This window comes from Monodelphis domestica, chromosome 2, assembly GCF_027887165.1.
Source record: "Monodelphis domestica isolate mMonDom1 chromosome 2, mMonDom1.pri, whole genome shotgun sequence".
Classification (NCBI taxonomy): domain Eukaryota; kingdom Metazoa; phylum Chordata; class Mammalia; order Didelphimorphia; family Didelphidae; genus Monodelphis; species Monodelphis domestica.
This window is the reverse complement of record NC_077228.1, coordinates 442,320,258-442,331,626: the sequence shown is the minus strand read 5'-3', so window position 1 is coordinate 442,331,626 and position 11,369 is coordinate 442,320,258. Positions and strand designations below refer to the sequence as shown.

The following is an 11,369-nucleotide window of genomic DNA, read 5'->3' as shown; positions in this document are numbered from 1 at the left end:
TTTAGGGAAGTGACTTTATTTCAGTGAAGCATGAACCTGCTAAAATCCAGATGTTATGAAAAATTATTCAAAATATGTTAACCAGATCCCTTACACATTTCTTTCGATGTTTCTCGCTTCTCTTTCAATGTCCCTCAATGTTTCCTTCGTTTGCCTTTCTCTACGCCACATTCATTAATGCCCAAGTATCTCATTTCAAACAGTGACTTGTCATTTAGTCCTACATCTTTTCCTTTGGGATCATTGAATCTTAGAACTGGAAAGGCCATTTGATAGTAATCCTTTTTTATATCATAGATCCCTTTGGGTGGTAGGTGAAGCCTATAAACCCATTTTCAGAATAATTTTTCTAAAATTTCATAATTGAAAAAAAATTTCACTTAGAGGTTAATGAAAATAAAAATATAATTTTTTTCCCATGCAGGTTCACAGCCTCCACCCCCAAAATCTATCCAGAGTCCCTTAGGTGTTATGCTAGGACTTTACTTACTAGGACCTTACACTAAAAATTGATGATCTAATCCAATCCCTTCATTTTGCAAATGAGACGCCTAAGGCTGATAAACACTTATTGCTATGTCATCATTATGAATTTGTTCATCTCTTCTTTTTTTGTTGTTGTTACATTTTAATTTTCTTTTTTGTTTGTTTTTTTTTTTAATACAAATGTCTGACTGTGCTCAATTGTCAAGCTGCATGCATGAAAAACTGGCCAGCCGAAACAGTGTAATAATCATTAGCAAATGGAACTTTAAGGAGTTCACTAAGTGCTTCCTTATCATTTAAGGTAGTAGTCAAGTACTTATATTGTAAAACTGATGTGTAACTTGATCTTTTGGGGACAGGACCACCAACCAATACATGCAGATTTTGTGTGTGTGTATGTGTGTGGACAGAAGGTACTTTTGACATTCATTTTTGCTATACAGAAACAGAATGAATAAATGCACTTTTTTTTGTAAGAGGTAAGTAAAAGATTCAATTTAATTCATGGAGGGGGTTGTTAGAGGAGGTCTTCATTTTGCAGTCATCATCTGTACGAATTCTTCATAGTTCACTTGTCTGTCTCCATCACTATCTGCTCTGATCATTTCATCTACTTCTTCATCTGTTAGTTTTCCTCCTAATTTTGTCATTACATGTTCCTCTGCACTGATGTAACCATTGCCATCCTTGTCAAAGACTCAAAATGCCTCACAGATTTCTTTTTCACTGTCTGTATCTTTCATTTATATATTTGGGAAATCTAGCCATCATAGTCAAAAATTCAGGAAACTCAATAGTGCCATTACCATCAGCATCCACCTCATTGATCATATCCTGTAATTCTGCTTCTGTTGGATTTTGACCCAATGACCTCATGACAATTCCAAGTTCTTTTGTTGTGATGGTGCCATCACCATCTTTGTCAAATAGGGAGATGGCTTCCTTGAATTCAGCGATCTGCTCCTCAGTCAGCTGATCAATCATTGTGCATGAGAGGGAAGAGAGGAAGGAATGCTCATCTCTTCTTTTAAAAAAAAAAAAGAAATGCTTTATTGATACTTTTCCCCCCACATTACTTTCCATTTCTCTTCCTTAACACAATAGAACCCTCACTTATAATAAGGAACTGTTGTTATTATTGAGACATTTTTCAGTCATGTCTGCCTCTTTGTGATCCCATTTGGGATTTTCTTGGCAGAAATACTGGAATGACTTGCCATTTCCTTCTCTTGGTCATTTTACAGATGAGGAACCTGAGGCAAACAGAGTTAAAAGACTTGCCCAAATCATATAGCTAGTAAGTGTCTGAGGCCAGATTTGAACTTGGGGAGATGAGTCTTCCTGACTTCAGGACTCTATCCATTGTACCACCTAGCTGCCCCCCAATTAAGCAAAACAAGCTACTGTCAATATTTGACAATGTGTCCCTCAATCTGCACATATGATGTCATAGGACAAGGACATATTTCACTATCAGTCCTTTACAGTTAAAATAATTCACTGAATGGTCATCAAAACAATATGGTACTGGCTAAGAGACAGAAGGGTGGATCAATGGAATAGACTAGGGGTAAATGACCTCAGCAAGCTAGTGTTTGATAAACCCAAAGACCCCAGCTTTTGGGACAAGAACTCACTATTTAACAAAAACTGCTGGGAAAAATTGGAAAACAGTATGGGAGAAATTAGGTTTAGATCAACATCTTATACCCTATACCAAGCTAAATTTAAAATGGGTAAATGATCTAAATATAAAAAGTGAAATCATAAATAAATTAGGTGAACATAGAATAGTCTGTCAGATCTGTGGGAAAAGAAGAAATTTAAGAACAAGCAAGAGATAGAGAACATTATAAAATGTAAAATGAATGACTTTGATTATATCAAATAAAAAAGGTTTTGTGCAAATAAAACCAATGCAACCAAAATTAGAAGGAAAGAAACAAATTGGGAAAACATTTTTTATAACAAAACTCTATGGCAAAGGTTTAATTTCCCAAATATATAAGTAACTAAGTCAAATTTACAAAAAATCAAGCCATTCCCCAATCGACAAATGGTCAAGGGATGTGAATAGGCAGTTCTCAGATGAAGAAATCAAAACTATCAATAATCGCATGAAAAAGTGTTCTAAATCCCTCATGATTAGAGAAATGCAAATCAAAACAACTCTGAGGTTGACCTTATACCTAGCAGACTGGTTAATATGGAAGCAAAGGAAAGTGATAAATGTTGGAGGGGATGTGGCAAAATTGGGAAACTAATACAGTGCTGGTGGAGTTGGGAATTGTTCTAACCATTTTGGAGGGCAATTTGGAACTATGCCCAAAGGACTTTAAAAGACTGCCTGCCCTTTGATCCAGCCATACCACTGCTGGTTTTGTACCCCAGAGAGATAATAGGGGAAAATATTTATACAAATTTATACAATACAAAAATATTTATAGTCACTCTCTTTGTGATGGCAAAAAAAAAAATTGGAAAATGAGGGAGTAACCGTCGATTGGTAAATGGCTGAATAAATTGTGGTATCTGATGGTGATAGAATACTATTGTGCCTAAAGGAATAATGAACTGGAGAAATTCCATGTGAACTGGAAAGACTTCCAGGAATTGATGCAGAGCAAAAGGAGCAGAACCAGGAGAATATTGTAGACAAGAGACTGATACAATATTGCATAATCGAATGTAATGGACTTTTCTACTAGCAGCAATGCAATGATCCAGAACAATCCAGAGGAACTTATGAGAAAGGACACCATCCACATCCAGAGAAAGAACTGTGGGAGTAGAAATGCGGACGAAAAACATAGGATCTTCTTCACTTCTTCACTAGTTCTTCTTACTTCACTCTATATCAGTTCATACAAGTCTTCCCAGGTTTCTTTGGATTTTTCATATTTATTATTTCTTTTGGTACAATAATAGTCCTTACATTTATATGCCACAATTTGTATAGACATTCCCCAACTAATGGATGCCCATATTGCTTTTAGTTTTCTCTATCACAAAAAGAAATGCTATAAATATTTTTGTATAATTGTGACCGTTCCCTCTATCTTAAGCTAAAGTGGTGATATCCAGAGTTAAAATTCTAAAACTCAGGACATAGAGTCAGGAAGACTTGAGTTCAAAACCTGGCTGAGGCATTAGTTGTGTGACCCTGGGGAATTCACTTAACCTCTCTTTGTTTCAGTTTTCTCTTCCTTAATATGAGGATAATAGTAGCATCCCTCTCATAGGATTATTGTGAGGATCAAATGAATTAAATATGCAAACTCCTGTGTTTTGAAAATATCAAAGTATTAATATATATATATATATGTATATATATAAATAGTACCTATTATTATTATCTGTCTTTTTCAAGCCAAAACCTCATCTGCTTTGGCTTCCCACAACCTCCTCTTGGTTAAGTTCAAAAACAGTTTTGTTTGTACTTTCTGACTTGAGTTTTTGAGATATTAAGCTTGATTCTCCTTTTCCATTCTGAAATGAAAACAAAGTCTATCTCCTCCTTTGTTCTCAAAGTCTCTAGAATAACCAGGCCTGATTACCTGAAAAGAACTTCCATCTGTCATAGCCAAAAGATTCCTAGTAAGGACTGAATACAAAAAGCTGAATACTGCAATGGCCAAATCACCAGCAATGCTTACTGCAATTCATTGCAATTCAAGAGTTAATCAGGGGGCAGCTGGGTGACTCAGTGGATTGAGAGCCAGGCCTAGAGATGGGAGGTCCTAGGTTCAAATCTGGTCTCAGACATTTCCTAGCTGTGTGACCCTGGGCAAGTCACTTAACCCCCATTGCCTACCCTTACCACTCTTCTGCCTTGGAGCCAATACACAGTATTGATTTCAAGATGGAAGGTAAGGGTTTAAAAAAAGAAAAAAGAAAAGAAACAGATTTGCCTAAGTCCCATAGCTGGCAAGAGTTAGAAGCAAGACTCTAACCTAAGCCTTCTGTGCCCAAGTCTAATGCTCATTCTACTATTCCATATTGCTTTCGAAAATGGATGAGTATTATCATTGGACTGGACCTATAAGTTCATTAGCATAATAAACTCCCTGTGAGAAAACTCTGATCACATGAATGAATGAATGAATGAATGAATGAATGAATGAATGAATAAGTGAATGGTTAAAGGTTGATAAAGTCATGATTGAACTTAAGCCTAAAATGGTATTTTGAACTGACAATGTATGGATACAATTCTCTATCTCTCCTTAGTAACAGAAATAAAAAATTGATTAAATTTAAAAATTGAGGGGGAGTGGAGGTGGGAAAGTAATATGCTTTGTCTCCTGTGCAAATAAAGGATGATAGAATTAATAATGTCAGGAGAGAAAATTAGCAAAAAATATAAAATGACACACATTTCTCCTAGCAAACTAACAGTTCATTAATAGGGCACCGCATTTTTAATAAAAGAATTCATGGCTGCCTCATTGTCCAGTCAAAATATCCCATGCAAAAGGAAGGCACTCATTTTATAGGTTTGGGGGAGTGCAGAACAAAGAAGAGAAAAGGATAGGTGACATCATGGGGTCAGCTGAGGTAATGTGGGGGTACGATAATATGATTGGTTACATAGCTGAGGTGAGAGGAACAAAATGAATGGCTGGAAATTTGTAATGAGGAGTTAGGAATAACCTTCTTTTGTTCCTCCGAGACTAAGAAATATTCATTGGTTGAGTCCACCTGCAGAGCCAAAAAGACACTTGCCCAGACTTCTTTGGACAGCCAAGCAGACATCCTTAAAGGATAGCTTGGAGGTGAGGAGATATTAGTTCTGACTCCTTTATGGCAAGATGTATCCCCAAAGTTAGCAGAATTCCTTCATGCAAGAATAAAATGGTGATTAGGAAGAGAATTAGATTTCTAAATTTTGCCCGCCTTTAACCCAGCTGAATTCTGAACCTAAGTTCAGAGACTTGAGAAACTTAGGAAGTTACAGAACAAAATCAATTAACTATAAATAAGATCAATAAAAAATAGTACAAGATCAATTTCAATTCTCTCAATTAGATTTATACATGAGCTAACATAGAGTAGGCACTTAGGCAATGTCAATAGAAATAATAATATAAAGAAGACATACTGAAATTGCTGATTGAGTAAGGGGCGGGGGTTGCCTTTGAGTTCTAGAAGGTTACCATTTGCATTCATCTATTTCTGACCCAACTCAAAAATGTCTTGGAGCATTGAACATCTTCGTTACTCAGATTAGACTGATGCCTTTTTAAATTTTTTAGTAAAGAAACAGTTTTTTGTACAAGCTATAAAATAGCCTTCAGACTGATCCATGAAACAGAAGTGGGTTTGTTTTGGTGTTTCTCCCACCCCACTCTTCTCGGTCCAGACACCCATCCATCTGTTCCTCACTCCCTTTCAACCTTGTTCGTGTCATCTTTCCTGGTAAAATCACACATGAGAAAAATGCAAATATTGAGAAAAATCTTCAAAGAAGAGAGTTAGGAAATGATCAGTGCTTGAGAAAGATGGAAAACATTTTGGAAATGAAAGATGTGGATTCCTGAGCACTTTCTGTCAACCTCCAGCCATGTTTTACACTTGATCTTAGCCAAAAGACTGAGAAGCGATTCCAGTCATGTTTTAAAAGATAACCAATTTAGTGATCCAAGCCTCCAGGTAAAAATAGGAATTCTACTGAAATTCATCTGTCTGCTCAAAGGGAGAAGGAGAAAAATGGTTTCCAGGAACAAGATAACTCCAATGAACTGGTTCATTATGGCTTCAGGGAACTGGTTCTATCCAGAGGGAAGTCCACCCAGAAGACAAGTACTAAAGAGAAGCTTAGAACTAAAGAGCAGGAAAGTATATTATTAGAGGCCATTAATCCACAACTTCACCATCTCTAACTTCAATTTACAGATGAGGAAACTGAGGCATGGGGAAGAAATTTTAAAACCTTTAATTTCTGTCTTAGAATCAATACTAAGTATTAGTCCAAGGCAGATTGGGGCTAGGAAATTGGGGTTAAGTGACTTACCTAGGGTCACACAGATAGCAAGTATCTGAGGCCATATTTGAACCCCAGACCTACTGTTTCTATACTTGGCTCTCTATCCACTGAGCCACCTAGTTGCCCCAGAATGACAAAGTCACACAAGCACTAAGAAGTCTATCCTCTGACTTAAAATTCAGCATACTTTCCAATATAACAAATACAATGGATCCTTCATGTTAGGTTGCTCTTTCCATAATAGCAATCATCAATTGCTACCAGTCACTGACTTCCATAGCTCCCCTTTCATAATTTAGCTCCTTTGCTGGTTTCTGCAGCAAACAGACGTTCCTATTAGACTGATCTCCTTGACACAAGGTCTGTTTTTCAGCTTTTCTTTGTACTCCTAGCATTTATCACAGAGCCTGGTGCATAGTAAGTGCTTAATAAATGTTTTGACTGCCTGACAGGTAGGATCATCACCTTCCCCAGGAGAAAAGCTCTTCAGCAGCTGAATCCATATACAAAGGCCACATCAGAGTTCCTACGTGCTCAAAACATACCTCTAGACCAGAATATTTCTAATCTTTTAAAATCCTCTCCTTTAAAGATCACACAGCCACTATCCTCACTCATGGGGTTACTCACTGGGACATAGGAGTACTTCCTTTTTGCTCCACGGAAATTGGTTTTGTTTTCAACTATGTCCATCTTCCTTGTCTACCATGGTCCCTAAGTAGTATGCTGCCTAGTTATATCATCAACTGCTTTTTAGTCTTAGGATTTGGATATCCCATTTTCTCCTTCTTGCTCTATCTGTATCCCATCTTCTTCTAGTGCACTTGGGCTTTGTAATTAAAATCATCCCAGGGATGCTTTGTAAAATATTTCCAAAAGGAAGGGGCGAGAACAATACCAACAGCTCTTACCTGTCCAAAGATTGAAGGGGATTTGTGGTCCTTAGTAGAGGTGAGTCAGATCCATCCTGGTCTACAGTTGAAGGATTTTAATTAATAGGAAAAAAACAACCAAAAGTATAACTTCAGTACAACTTCAAGGCCTTTCCCAGATTAGTGATACAACTGCTACCATGTACATAAAATAAAAATGAATCCTAGAAAATTAGCTCCAGAAGAAACCCTGGAAATCATGCTGTCTAATCCTCTTATTGTACAGATGAGGAAACTGAGGCCCAGGAAGGTTTAAAGGGTTTGCTAAAGCTTACACAGTTAGCTAATGAGAGAGCCAGGACTAGAGAAACTAGGTCCCTTGATTCCCAGCCCAGAATCTTCTCTTTTTTGTACATTGCCTAATGTTCCTTGGGAATTTTATTTTTATGTTCAGACTTTTCTGAACATATTTTTAAAGCATTAAAAAATACCCAAGTCATAATGAATGAAGATGTGAAAATGTAAATTTTAAAAAGAGAAAATAGTCAACAGTGCCCAGCTTGTCATTCAGCATGGCACTAGAAGAGGAAACTCCCATTTGGCTGCCCTTTTCAAAAACCTCCAATTGGTTCTTACATACTTAGTCCTTTAAATTACTCCCACATTCAAGAATTTCAGAACAGCACATGTGAACCTAAGAAGAAAAAAAGAATTGCATTTTAAATTTCCATTTCTTTCCCTTTTTTGTTTTCTTACCTATTAAATGGGATTTTAAAAATCCAGTAAGTAAATCAACATGTATTTGATGAGTGCTTCCTTCAAACTGGGCACCACAAAGGGAAATGGTAGCAAGTGGGTAGGCAGGTTGCTTACAATACTTCCTTTCTTTGGTATGAATTTTCTTTATTTCTGACTGTAGTGCAGGCTCCAGTTAAATTAGGGAGCTTTACTCAAGTGGCAGTGCACATGAAAAAATGACTTTTTTTTTCAGTTACCTATAGAAACAAATTTTGACAATTGTTTTCTGATATTTTATGATTCAGAATTTAGTTCTCTACCTCCCACCTATGCTCAAGGCTGTAAATACTGTAGGCTGGTATAGGTTTCATGCCATACATATTTCCATGTTGCTCATGCCATGGCCAAAGGCATGTACAATAAAAAAAAAAAACTCACGATGGAATAAAGTGGAAGATGGGATGCTGCAGTCAGCAATCAGACTCCAACAGTTCCTTCTTTGGCTGTGGATAGCACAAAAAAATACTGGAAGGTGTATTTCTTGACTGATCAACCTTTAAGGGTTGTTGTATTGATAGAGAAGAGGGAGCAATGGAAAAAAGTATAACCACTACCTGGCTAATTGGCTCTTTTGCCCACAAGACTCATGCCCATCTATACCACCATCTACTATCCCACTGTCTTGCACTGTGAATAAATACACATGTTCCTCATTTTTACCTTTTGAAACGTTGTTTTCCTTCAAGATAACTTAAGCTTCACCTCTTCCTGGAAGCCTTTCTTGATCCTCTTCACCTCTTCCTGGAAGCCTTTCTTGATCCTCCCAAATGTTTGTATTTTTTCCTTCTTTCCCCACTCCAGTTGCACTGTGTTCATGTTGTATATGGTTCAGAGATTTGAGAACTGGTGGGCATACATAATTCAGAGAATAAAGCCTTTCCCTTTTATCTCTGAGAAAAGTTTAGGACCTCTGAATTCTTTGAGCTCAAAGGTGAAATTTAATCATACCCTGGGATTCTTTTTTTTTTTTAATTTAATTTTATTTTTTTAAAACCCTTACCTTCCGTCTTGGAGTCAATACTGTGTATTGGCTCCAAGGCAGAAGAGTGGTAAGGGCTAGGCAATGGGGGTCAAGTGACTTGCCCAGGGTCACACAGCTAGGAAGTGGCTGAGGCCAGATTTGAACCTAGGACCTCCCGTCTCTAGGCCTGGCTCTTAATACACTGAGCTACCCAGCTGCCCCCAATACCCTGGGATTCTTAAAGGCACACGTACAAGGAGAAGAGAAAAGAAAAACATTAAGCCTACTATATATATGCAAGGAACTGTGCTGTGTTGCACTGGTATTGATGTGGGCTGAAAATGTCCCACAAACAAACAGTCAAAAGAACCCATAAACAATAACTAGTTGATTAGTGTGGGACCACCTTTCAGAAAAGACAGATGAGTCACTTAGATTTACAATTATGAGAAAATTCCTGATATCAGTCTTTAGATATAACCTAGGTCCTTGTTCGAGGGTCTCTGAACAGCAAGTAGAGATGGTTCAGTTTCCCAGTCACACAGGATTAGGTTTAAACAACTCTGTTTCCACAATCACTGCCTTCCCTAGAATCTGCACAGAAAAGAACAAAATTTGACCAAAATTTGCCCAAGGGAGCTTAACATTAGCATCCCATTTACATTGTGGTTTGCTCTCCCTCAGTGGGCAAACAGAGTCAATCATGGGTAAAGTCACATAGAATAAAATGAACAACAGGTAAAGTAACATCAGTTCCTTGGAAATGGCAGGGTAACAACAACTACCCAAATGAGTGACCCCTTCCTTAGCAACTAATCAAGATAAAAAGCATTCCTAAAAATCCCTTTACCATCCCATCCTTTGCCAACCTAACTCATCTACCTTACCTTACTTACCCACTATACTAGCTAGCTAACTATTTATTGCCACTCTATTATTTTTATTCTCTTATTAAAAAGCTTGTTCCCCCCAATCGAGTCAGTCTGAGCTGTCAATCAACTCTTTGGACAAGACCCCAGTCCGCCTTGCCCACATTAGTATTATCTCATTTGATCTGCAGGCAGAGTGACAGAAAGGAGTAAGGACCTCAAGAGCTCAGCAATAACAGTAGCAGCAGGGATGAGCTTCCCTAGGCCCACTGCCAGGACTTAATGACCTAGTCCAGAAAGAATCAGTGAGCTAGGGGCAAATGGCAAAAGGAGAAAAGGGAAAGAATCTTTGGCCCCTTTTTACAGATGTCTTGAAGCAGAAGACTCCGGCTCAAGCTACACAGGTCTTCAAAGACTGTGTGGTATTCTAAGAAAGAGTATACTTTCTCTCCAAGTTCTCTCCTCATTCTATCTAGAAACAGACAGATAAATATGCCTATAAATTATGGCAGAGTGCTAAACTTCTGCCTGGATGTTATGAACTTTGAAGAGTGTTCTGAGCTATTATTATTTTTACAACCAACTTTTCATCCAATATAAATCCCATAAAACAGAAGAAGAAAGGATCACATAGACCCAAGAGATTATTATATTGTCCCTAGGCTAGAAAAACCAAGCTATTCATTCTGGCAGGGCATGACTGATGAAGTCTCTCAGAGGCTGAAAGAGTAAGGGGCAGAGGGTGGCCAACTGTACTTCTACAATGACACCCATAACCACAGGGTCACATACACATTATGTATATTTGCATATGAACATGTCACCACTCCAACTAGAATGAAAACTCTTTAAGGGCAAGAATAACTTTTGTCTTTATAACCAGGGCACTTAACACAGGGCTTAGCAGGTGGTAGGTGCTTAATGCTTATTGATTGATGTTACTGAGATAATGATATTTGAAGTGTATTCTTTAGTAGCATAGTGTTCGATTGTTCCATTAATTTTTTTAAAAATTGTGTTCCATTTTAAAAATCCTACTTATTCTTAGAGATTTCTACATAGAAACCAAACTAATTTAGCAATACTTTAGGTGTCCACCAGTTGTGTGTGTGTGTGTGTGTGTGTGTGTGTGTGTGTGTGTGTGTGGTGGGGAAGGAAGAACTGCTGAGAACAGAGAGAGAGAGAGAAGGAATTAGGAGGTTGGAGAGATGATGGTAAATATGCCTTTAGTATAGACCCTGGGAAGGAGATGACTCAGAATGCTTAGTGATGCTCCTTCGTGGGAAGGATGACCATTCAATAGTGAAATGGGATAATAGACACACAGTAGGGAAGAAGGTCACTTTTCGAATATGGGCAGGATAGGAGATACTTGTTTTAAGAAAGATGCAGCTTAT

At 37.7% G+C, this 11,369-nt stretch overlaps 1 pseudogene; it reads right to left on the bottom strand.

The window, feature by feature from the left end:
* Nucleotides 1-632: 632 nt before the first annotated feature.
* LOC130456850 (calmodulin-1-like) lies at nt 633-2,212 on the bottom strand (annotated as a pseudogene).
* Nucleotides 2,213-11,369: the final 9,157 nt, after the last annotated feature.